Source organism: Paroedura picta, chromosome 2 (genome assembly GCF_049243985.1).
Source record: "Paroedura picta isolate Pp20150507F chromosome 2, Ppicta_v3.0, whole genome shotgun sequence".
Taxonomy (NCBI): Eukaryota; Metazoa; Chordata; class Lepidosauria; order Squamata; family Gekkonidae; genus Paroedura; species Paroedura picta.
The window spans coordinates 36211861-36221826 of record NC_135370.1 but is presented as its reverse complement, the minus strand read 5'-3'; the positions used below and the strand labels follow the sequence as shown (position 1 = coordinate 36221826).

The window sequence follows — 9966 nt, the reverse complement described above, 5'->3', positions numbered from 1 at the left end:
ATCTGGAGACTAGGGTTTGAATCCCCACTCCTTGGAAACTGGCTAGGTGGCCTTGGGCTAGTCACATTCTCTCAGCCTCACTTACCTCACAAGTTGTTGTGAGTCCAAAATGGCGGGGAGGAAAATTATGTAAGCTGCCTTGGTTCCCCATTGAAAGGAAAGGTGACATACAAAGTAAAACATTTAAACATAGATGCTGCAGAGGACTGCACCCATTTCTAAAGCCATCAAACGTAACCTCCCAAGGCAGCCAAGGAGCCTCCAGTCCTCGTTCTGTATTAAGGGTGGCAGGAGGGTTGTAGCAGAGTGCCGAGATTTTATCCGCGAAAAAGCGCGCAAAATCCGGCTGCAGTGCCCCTTACCTGAGCACGTGCCCGTCAGTTCCAGCGGTAACGAAGCAGGAACCCAAGTAAGTCTCTTCCCGCGGGTGGATAGGCTGGGCGGGAAGCTATTCAGCTGGCCGTGTTTAATTGCGGCCAGGTGAGGGCGTGGCCGGGTGGCTTAGCGGGCTTCAAAGGACGGCCAGAGGAAGTGTCCGGCCTTCCTTCGCCGCTCGCGCCACCGAGGATCGCAGCTGGGGGGCACTTCGTCACGGAAAGCTTTCAGGCTGGGGTTTGCAAGGGGGGAAGGCTTCAAAAGCACAAGGCAACCTGCCTCCAGGCTCCAGCTGGCACCACTTTTGAGCGGCCAGGAATGACCAGGCCGGAGCCCGTGCCGGTTTTGCACGTCGGGAGTCACATTAGCCTTCTGGCTGCGACGTCCACGAGGCTACTGATCTTCTTTCCTGCGCTCAGGAGAACAGGCGGCCGGTTGCACCGAAGGGCGCTTAGCCTTCCAAGCCCCCGAGTGGGGCATCTACTCTCCTGAAGCCTCTCAGCCCTTCTTCCCTTCTAGCTCCTGGTGAGGTCGGAGCCTTTTATCTTCTCCAGTGAGATGGGAAGGGGGAGACGACTACTGCGTTGGGCTCGACGTTGGAGCCCTTCTTCCCCCCTAGATCCTGGTAAGACTGAGGGAAGGGAGACGATCGGCAGCCTGGGCTCGATGCTGGAGCTCTTTTCCCTCCTAGATCCTGGTAAGATCGGAGCTTTTCTTTGCCTTCTTCTAGGAGTTGGGGGGAGGGGGGGCAGCTGCCAGGTTGGGCTGGCTGATTGAGCCCTTCTTCCCCTCCAGATCAGGGTAATATTGAGGATATTCCCCCCTCCTCCAGGCTAGAGCTCTTTTTCCTCTTTGGCTGGAGTTCTTCCCCTGCAGATCCTGGTAATACTGGGCCTTTTTCCTTCCTTCTCCTGGAAGGTTGGGGGGGGGGGATTCCTGGGCCTATTCTGCACACAATGGATAATGCACTTTCAGTGCACTTTAGAAGTAGATTTTCCTGTTCTACACAGGAAAATCCAGTGCCAAAGTGCATTATCCTATGTGTGCGGAATGATCCAGCTGAGCAGGGGAGTATGAGTTCGACTGCCATGGTAGGTGGCTCGGAGCTCCCCGTTGGATCCAGGACCCGGTTTCCACAGGGATCAAAGGCACAGGTCCCATGTGTCTGAGTTTTGTTCTCCAGGGATACTGCAGGATCTTTGGCTTGGTTTGTAGGGGAAGGCAGCAAGAGATTGGGTGTTTTTTTTTCACAGGCTGCAGTATGTTCTGGTCATTCTGGAGGTGGGGAGCCTCTCTTCTCCCATGTTGAGCAAGGACCCGGGTGGGTTCTCCCCCACCACACCTCCAGCCCATGGGGTAGCACCCTGGGGGAAAGATTATTCTATCCCCGCTCCAGGGGGGGGGGCTTTCGTTCAGCAATGGAGCATTTCCTGTCATGCAGGGCCAGCTTGGGTTGTGGTTGAGAGCAGCCACCTCTAATCTGGAGAGTGAGGTTTGGATCTCCACATCTGCATGCAGTCAGCTAGGTGACCTTGGGCCAGTCAGGTTTGTACATGTGGAGCAGATCTCAGCCCCACCTACCTTATGAGGTGTCGGTTGTGGGGAGAGGAAGGATAAGGTTTTCTTATGCTGCTTTTTCTGTGAACTGGGTGACTTGTGATGCCATCATTGGAAAAAGTGCAATTTGCATACAGCTGAGCTCATATAGACTTGTATAGAATCTTTGAATCAAGGAGTTGGAGGGGGACCTCCAGGGTCATCTAGTCTGACCCCTTGCAGAATGCACATGTATGATGGGAGCTGAATGAGTTAATAGAGTGTACAGATACTGACCGTCAGGTTGCATACGTGAGTGAAACCCTCAAGTCAGCAGTGATTAAGATCTGTGGATAGCTCTGGTCAGTGTGTACTTTTCCAGGCAGACACAGAGGTCAGAGTCTAGCTATGCGAAGAGTGTGTAAGCAAAATGTACTGAATAAAGACTGGGGTGAGGAGAAGCCTCAGAGAGATTCCTTTTTCTCCAGATACCTGTGTTGTGTGTATCCTTTCATTCCTACACATGTATATTGTGCAGGGAAGTGTAGGTAGGAGGGGTTTTTCCTCTTTGTGCTTTTCTACCACATGGATACCATTGTGAAGGAATGTGACGGATTTGAAACAAATGGTAAAAAGTATTACATGCAGATGTGAACGCACATATGGCTTCTGCATTAGGTTAACTCATTTAAATATGTTTTATCCACCCACTGTCAAATTACCTCTTGTTTTCTGGCATAAGACCTCTGTAATTACTTGGAGAAAGTTAAATACTTCCTGCAGTGGTAAGTCACAGGATTCACCTTGGCTTGGATCCCACTGAATTTTCCCACTGATAGTAAAGTATCAGCACTTCTATAGATCTGTTAAGGGGAGGGAGAATCAGAAAAATCCCCCCCCTTCTTATTTGGTCTGTAGCATATTTTCCTCCCGTTCTTTCTGCTAGGCACTTCATAACAGAATATACTTAACAAAAGATTATGATTTGGAGTTGTTGTTGTTGTCAGTTGTGAAGTCATGTCTGAGCCATCGCGACCCAATGGACAATGATCCTCCAGGCCTTCCTGTCCTCTACCATTCTCCGGAGTCCATTTGGAGTTATGTACATTTCGATTTTCAGTATGGCCAAATCTGTGGATGTGTACTTCCAGATACTGGAGCGGTACACGTGGAGCTGTATTGTTGGTGCTTTTTTGGCCTCACCCGCTTCAGGGATGTCCGGTGTGGGGAAAAAAGGGGACAGCTATTGCGGGCCACCTTGAGACTCCTCCTGGCGGTGGAGGAAGGATATTAATAAAACCCTGTTCTTTCCTTACCTCTGATGGAGTAATATCGGGGTCACAGCACCTTCAGTGCTAGAATGGTAAGCTGCTTGGGAGTTTCTTGGTTTAAGGTGGCTTGTAGCCAAGGCTCTGGGAGGCTGTAAGCTGCAGCAGTTCATAGTTGGGGGGGTTTGACTCCCTCCCCCATAATTTCATCTAGAAGTTTTGGAGAAGCCACGTATTGTACATTCACCATTTTTCCTTTTGCTTCCCTGCCTTTCTAGCTGCTTTTTGTTTCAACTATAATTAGGACAGATGGTGTTCAACTGGGCTATCTCAGGCTCGTGGGGATCTGAACCTGATTACTGTTTATTTGTCTGGTTCTTTTATAATACTTCATGTTGACTCAGGCTTAGAAGGCTCTGTGGCCAACGAGGTTGTGACGTTGAAGCATTGGAATGTGCTTGGGATTTTGTCCCGGGCACCGATTGTGGCTAATGTGTCATTTTCATTGGTCTTTTGCAGGCACAAGTCTTGGCATCGGGGATACCCATCCTTGAGTCCAGGAGGCTGTTCCCCACTGGCCTTCTGGGAGGTCCTTTGAAGCAGAAGCTGCAGCTAAGCTCTGGAAGAGCAGAGGACCTTTGGGCAACAGGATCAGCTCCAGCTGCATGGAGGCTATGGGATCCCTGAGAACTGGGTTGCCTGTTGCAACTGTTCATAGGGGGATACAGGGTACAGCAGAAGGTTTTTTCATTAGGTTTCGTTCTGGGGCTGGTTTGCATTATTTCCTTAATTGTGCAGTGGCAGCTATTGGGCAATTTCAGACAGGGCATGTTCCTGGTATTTTAACCTAGTCTTCTTTCCCGCCCCTCACGGGCTACTTCTCTGGGGACCAGCCCATTGTGGGGTCCACAAGTTGACCCACACATGAACATGTTCGTATTCTGGGTCCGCTTCTTTTGCTTGGCATTGAGCTTTAAGTGCCACTGCCACTTGGTGCTAGCCTGCCATACGTTCAGGGCCTGCTAGGGGCATTTTATTAGGCAGGCTGCAGTTAAGCTGGAGATGTTCTCTCCATATTTTGGGGCCCCCTCCCCATTTTTCAGTGTGACATACGCATCAGTGCGAGATTAGTGTCAGCGGTGTTGGTGGCATGCCACAAAGAGCAATGGGCCTCTGTCCCCTCCAGGGTCTACCGGAATATTTCTGCAGGCGTGTTGCTTGGACCCCACATGCAGGCCTGCTGGTTGGGGTTAACCTCCCCATAGGACTGTGGCCAGCTGGTTGCAGGATTAGGTGGGGCAGTATTCTGGGATCCTTCCCCATCCTTTGTATGCCACAGGAGGCTGACTTGCCCAGGCAGCAAGGTGTTTGCAGCCTCTTGTTTGACAGAGCAAGCATCTGTGCATAGTCTTTTGACAGGAGGCCCTGTTTTCTGCTGGACAGGTTCTACTTGGGGGAATGGGGTCTGGACTTTTGTTCGGATAGTGTCTGGATGGCTTTTATGGGGCAACATTTGGAATGAGTAATGGCGGGACTGGGATCAGGTGCTGTGCTCCATCCCTCCCACGCAGTGGTGGTGTTCGTTTGGGGCCGGATCCTTTGGAGTTGGCCCTGTGCCTTTGACCAGGCTTTGCCTTGTTTGGGAACCTCCTTATGGGGTTGTGCATGTGCATATCCAGCATATCCAGCAATGTCTTCCCTGACGGGGTGACGACGGCTACACATGGCACGGTGGCCGAAGAGGACCCCAATAGAGGTTGACGCCGGTGGGTTTCTCCTTAGCTTCACCTTCCCGGCGGTCCAGCAGATCTGATGGAGAGGAGGAGCTTGACAGACATGTTGCTTGGACCCCGCGGGCTGGCCTGGCAGTGGGTTCTCCCCAAGGGACTGTGGCCAGCTGGTGGTTTTGAGGATCCACCCCCTCACATTTGGTTTGCCTATGCTCATCTGTATAACAATAAAAGCTGTGGCCTCAACCATTCCAAATAAAATGTAATATGTGTCTGTGTATCCTTTGTGCCCCAGTATCGCCTCCCTCCTACCCGGCAATGTCTCACAGCTAAGATCCAATTGACTACAATTTTGGCACCCTTCCCTCTGGGTGGCAGGAGATTGAATTACTCTAAACAATTTACCATTGAGAAACCTATGAAACATTCTTCAGGCTTCGAGAAACCTCTGAAGTGGTGGTGTAATCATGCAGAATATGCTTGGGAAGCATAGCTGTATACACGCCCACACAGGGCCCTTCCCCTTCTTATCCCCTCCAGGCTCGACATTGGCCATTTTGGGAGGGGGGAAATGGGTCATCATAACCGTATGTGGTCCTATTACCCAATAAATATATAAATAATTAATTTGGTAAACCTTCCAGGGCTGTTAAGAAACCCTGGGGTTTCACGAAACCCTGGTTGAGAAAGGCTGCCCTAAATCATTCTAATGTTACCATCCCAAGTTACAAAGGTTAGTTCATTTGTCTGAAACTGCCTAAGAGTTAAAAAAAAATTATCCCCCATCATTAATTTCAAATTTTATGTCAAGTGGGAGCTCTCTTAGTTCCAGAGAAAGGTACGTCATCAACAGAGCTTTCTAAAATCAAAATCCACGCAGTACCAAGTCAAATTCTAAGACGAAGCCAAAGGTCATCAAGCAACAAGCAAAGGCAGCAGGAGTGCTCAGGGCAGCCCCATGCCAGATACGGGCAAGGGGGGGGGGAACTAATGAAGTATCACCACCGCAGCAATAATATATCACTGTTCATGTGAAAAGTGGGAAGAGAGTGACATTATAAGAGTTAATTAAATAAGTGTTTCCGCAGATTTACTTTCCCTTTGGAACTGTCCCCTTGCAGCTCTGGCTATTCCCCGGATCTTTCTTTTCTGCCTGGGCCCAGACGGCACGGCCCAAAAGAAAAAGTTTTGCAGGGTTCATAAAAATGCTTTGTATTTTGAGAATTCTTCCCTAACTTCCTCCCCACCACTCTCCTGCATAGCGTATAATCAACCGTATTGTACATTCTAGATTCCTTTTTTTTTTTTGCCCATTATTATTTTTTTCCCCAAGGCAGCTCAGAGCTCCTGTGGATCTGACGTTTCATTCTTTTGCTTTGTTACGACTCTGGGTTCCAGCTGGCTCTATACTGACAGTGTCTGCAATGCCCTCTGCTAATGGTCCATGGTAGCACTCCAGATTTGAATGGCTCTGTAGCAAACTGCCTTTTTTTGTGTGTGTTGCTTTCACAGTGGGTTATTGCACATATTTCTTCTCTGCCCATTCTTTCGCCGGCGATGGCAGAAAATGGAGGACTGCTTCGCTTACACCATTTGTCATTTTTGCAGGGGGGGGAAAGTAAAAGTAAGAGCAAACTTGTGAGCTCTTGATCTGTCTGTGCAGTTCAGTCCCTGCATAATGGCGATTCATTAGGATGTTGATATGGTTACACGCCAACGACATCATCAGCATTTTCACCACAGGTTTATAGCTACAAAAATGGAGATTTGGGGGAAGTTGAAATGTATCATGGATATATATAAACATTGCTTATAGGCACAATAAATACACTGGGTTTGCCCCCCTAATAAATAGATGTGATTCCATCTGTATCATTGTGGGCTACTAGATCTAACCCAGTAGTCCCCAAGCTTCTGGGGGGCGTTGCGCAGAGGCAGGCAGAGGGGGAACCCCAGCCATGGCAGCCGCTGGAGAGCACCAAAGGTGAGCCGGCAGCAGAGTGGCAGGGCAGCCTTCGAGGCAGCAGCTGGGGAGGAGGGCGAGGAGGAGCCGCGGCCCAGTACTGACTGATCCACAGACCAGTACCGGTCTGATCCAATCAACTACTTTGAGAGCTTTTAATTGCAGAATACCATGGACAGATTCAAGGAGGAGAAAGATTTCAGTCTAAGTGAATGGATGGTAATCAAATGGAATAAAAGTTTGAGTGACTGCCCCAACATACTATTATGCAAAGTGAAGTGGAAAATGATAAGAAACAGAAGATATTTGCAAAGAAGAGTAGGTTTCTATACCCCACTCTTCTACCTTAAGGAGTCTCAAAGCAACATATGATCGCCTTCTTTCCCTCTCCCCACAATGGCCACCTTGTGAGCCAGATGGGGCTGAGAGAGTTAGGAGAGGATGGTAACTGGCCCAAGGTCACCCAGCAGGCTTCAAGTAGAAAAGGAGAATCACACCCAGTTCTCCACATTAGAGTCCACCGCTCTTTACCACTATACCAGCTGGGTGACCTTGGGCTCCCCACAGCACTGATAAAACTGTTCTGACCGAGCAGTGATATCAGGGCTCTCTCAGCCTCACCCACCTCACACGGTGTCCGTTGGGGGGAGAGGAAGGTGACTAAGACGCTTTGAGCCTCCTTTGGTAAGAGAAAAGCAGCATATAAGAACCAACTCTTCTTCTTCTGTTCTCACAGAGCAGTCCTGTCAGAGCCCTCTCAGTCCCACGAACTCTCGGTGCCTGTTTGGAAGCTAAGTGGGGTTGGCCATGCTCAGTACTTGAACAGGAGACCACGAAGAAAGACTGGGGCTGCCATGCTGGGTCAGACAGTAGCAAATTGTCTTACCAATCAAGGTGGAAAATGGTTCTTTTATTAGGATTTGAAAACAATAAGCACACCGGTGGAGACGTAGACGGGCTATGATTTATCACTTATAATTAGCAGGCAGTTGTAATATAGATGCTACACTATTACGGTAATCAAATCATACAATATCACAGCAATCCAGCCATACCTACCTAACGATGCAGTTTCTAATTTCTGATCAGCCACTCGAAGCCCGGCCAGCAGCAGAAATATGGACCCCTTTGGCCTCCAGGTGTGCTGCATATCTGTACTGGGCTTACCTAAACAACTACCTTTTAAAGTTTAACTAGGAACATAAACAAAGTGGGCTTCTCACTACACAACTACGTCATGTTAGGAACTCTTTTATCTTAATAAAAACAGAGGCCTGTGAATTCTCCCAATTATAAAGTGCCACCTGTTTTTAATGAGCTGAGATCATGTGAATCTTGACCCAGCTGCTAGTGTCCAACTTAAAAGATTGAGATAAGCATGAACAATACTCGTTCCTTACTACTGTGTCTCAGCCAGAGAACAGGACAACTAAAAGTAATTATGGAAGAAATATATATACCTATGTGATGCAAGAAAGCAGGGGTAGTCAACCTGTGGTCCTCCAGATGTTCGTGGACTACAGTTCCCATGAGCCCCTGCCAGCAAATGCTGGCAGGGGCTCATAGAAATTGTAGTCCATGAACATCTGGAGGACCACAGGTTGACTACCCCTGCAAGAAAGGACAAAAGCCAGTCACTATACCCTTCGTGACAATATCTTTCATGTGGTTTTTGCCCATACACAAATCACCTCTGAATAGCTCGTGCCTTGAAAATCCCATGAGGGCAATGCAACTCGATGGCACACTTTCCTTTCCTACTACTCCTATCTGTAATTTTTATCACAAGCTTCTAGTTCATGCTCTACAGGCTAGGGCCCCAAAAGGAATCATGGGGGGAGGCGTTAGATGATCTGGAAATCCCCCTCTCCAAACTTGAGCATCTCAGGTCTCAGGAGCCTGAGTGCTCTGAAAACCCTCCTAAGGCACAAGACTCTTTTGGACTGATTGGAATATAATTGATGCAAGGTCTTATGCATTTGAAATGGACAGCATGTTTTTTTTTCCTTACTTAAGGAAATCTACAGGTGGTTACTTAAGAAGACAAGCTACAGCTCCAATGCAGTCGAGGCTAGTCTGAGCTCATCACGGCTCTGAAGCTAAGCAGAAGTGGCCATTATGAGTACTTGCGTGGGAGACCATCAAGGCAGGCTAGCCTGCAGTTTCGTGGCTGGCAGCACCTTCTGAGGCAGGTATTTTGTCGTAGGCATTTTGTGGCGGTAGCTGCCAAGCTGTATCAGAATTCTAAAGATGCCTGCAGGTTCGAAAAGTTTGGGGCCCCCTAGTTAAAGGCCTAAAACAGTCTGGAACCATTGTATTTAGGGATGACATTTCCCACTATGTTCTCCATGGGACATTAAGGTCTAGCAAAGAAAACTGCTCAAGGTTTCCGGCCCCACGGAGATCAAGCTGGCCTCAACCAGAGCCAAGGCTTTTTCAGCCCTGGGCCTGGCCTGGTAGAACGTTCTGCCAAATGAGACCAGAGCCCTGGGACCATCGACAGTTCCGGAAGGTTTGCAAGACAGAGCTGTTTCACCAGGCCTATGGCTGAGGCCAGAAGCAAGATCAGAAATCACTGGCTTCCCTGTTTGACTCTGCCAGGCTGAAGCCTTACTGGCAGGAAAGTTTCTACATGAGCTACACACACACGCACAATAAGAAAGCACTAGGAACGATTTAATAATTAATACATAAATGTAATATTTAAATTGGTATTTTAATTTTTAATGTTTAATTTAATTTTGGATTTATGAAATGTATATGTATTTTATATTGCTGTAATCCGCCCTAAGTTTTCAAAGGCAGGGTGGAATATAAATACCAAAATAAATATTTTAACTACTACAGTTAGCTCGCAAAAGAGGGATGATTCCCTGTTTTGGCTTGTCAAATGCACGGTTCATCACTTTTGCTCTGTAGTCAGGGAATGACTCAAGACCAAGCCAGATTGTCTGTATTCACAGATCACATGAAACCACAGTTTAACTAGGATTAATAAACTAATTTCAAACTACCCCTAGTAAATAGAGTGGCTCCTATTCAGTTTGCACATCACAAACAAAATGTATTTTAACAAAATTTGAGTCCATTGGCA

General features: G+C 48.1%; 1 long non-coding RNA gene across 2 annotated transcripts; it reads left to right on the top strand.

Annotated features, from left to right (window-relative positions):
• The first annotated feature begins 449 nt into the window (after positions 1-449).
• On the top strand, positions 450-5175 carry LOC143829232 (uncharacterized). Of its 2 annotated transcripts, none has more exons than XR_013228037.1 (2): positions 450-1072; positions 3699-5175. It is a non-coding gene; the product is annotated as an uncharacterized LOC143829232 (long non-coding RNA). The 2 variants fall into 2 exon arrangements; XR_013228038.1 differs by lacking the exon at positions 450-1072 and adding an exon at positions 1136-3274.
• The last annotated feature ends 4791 nt before the right edge of the window (positions 5176-9966 follow it).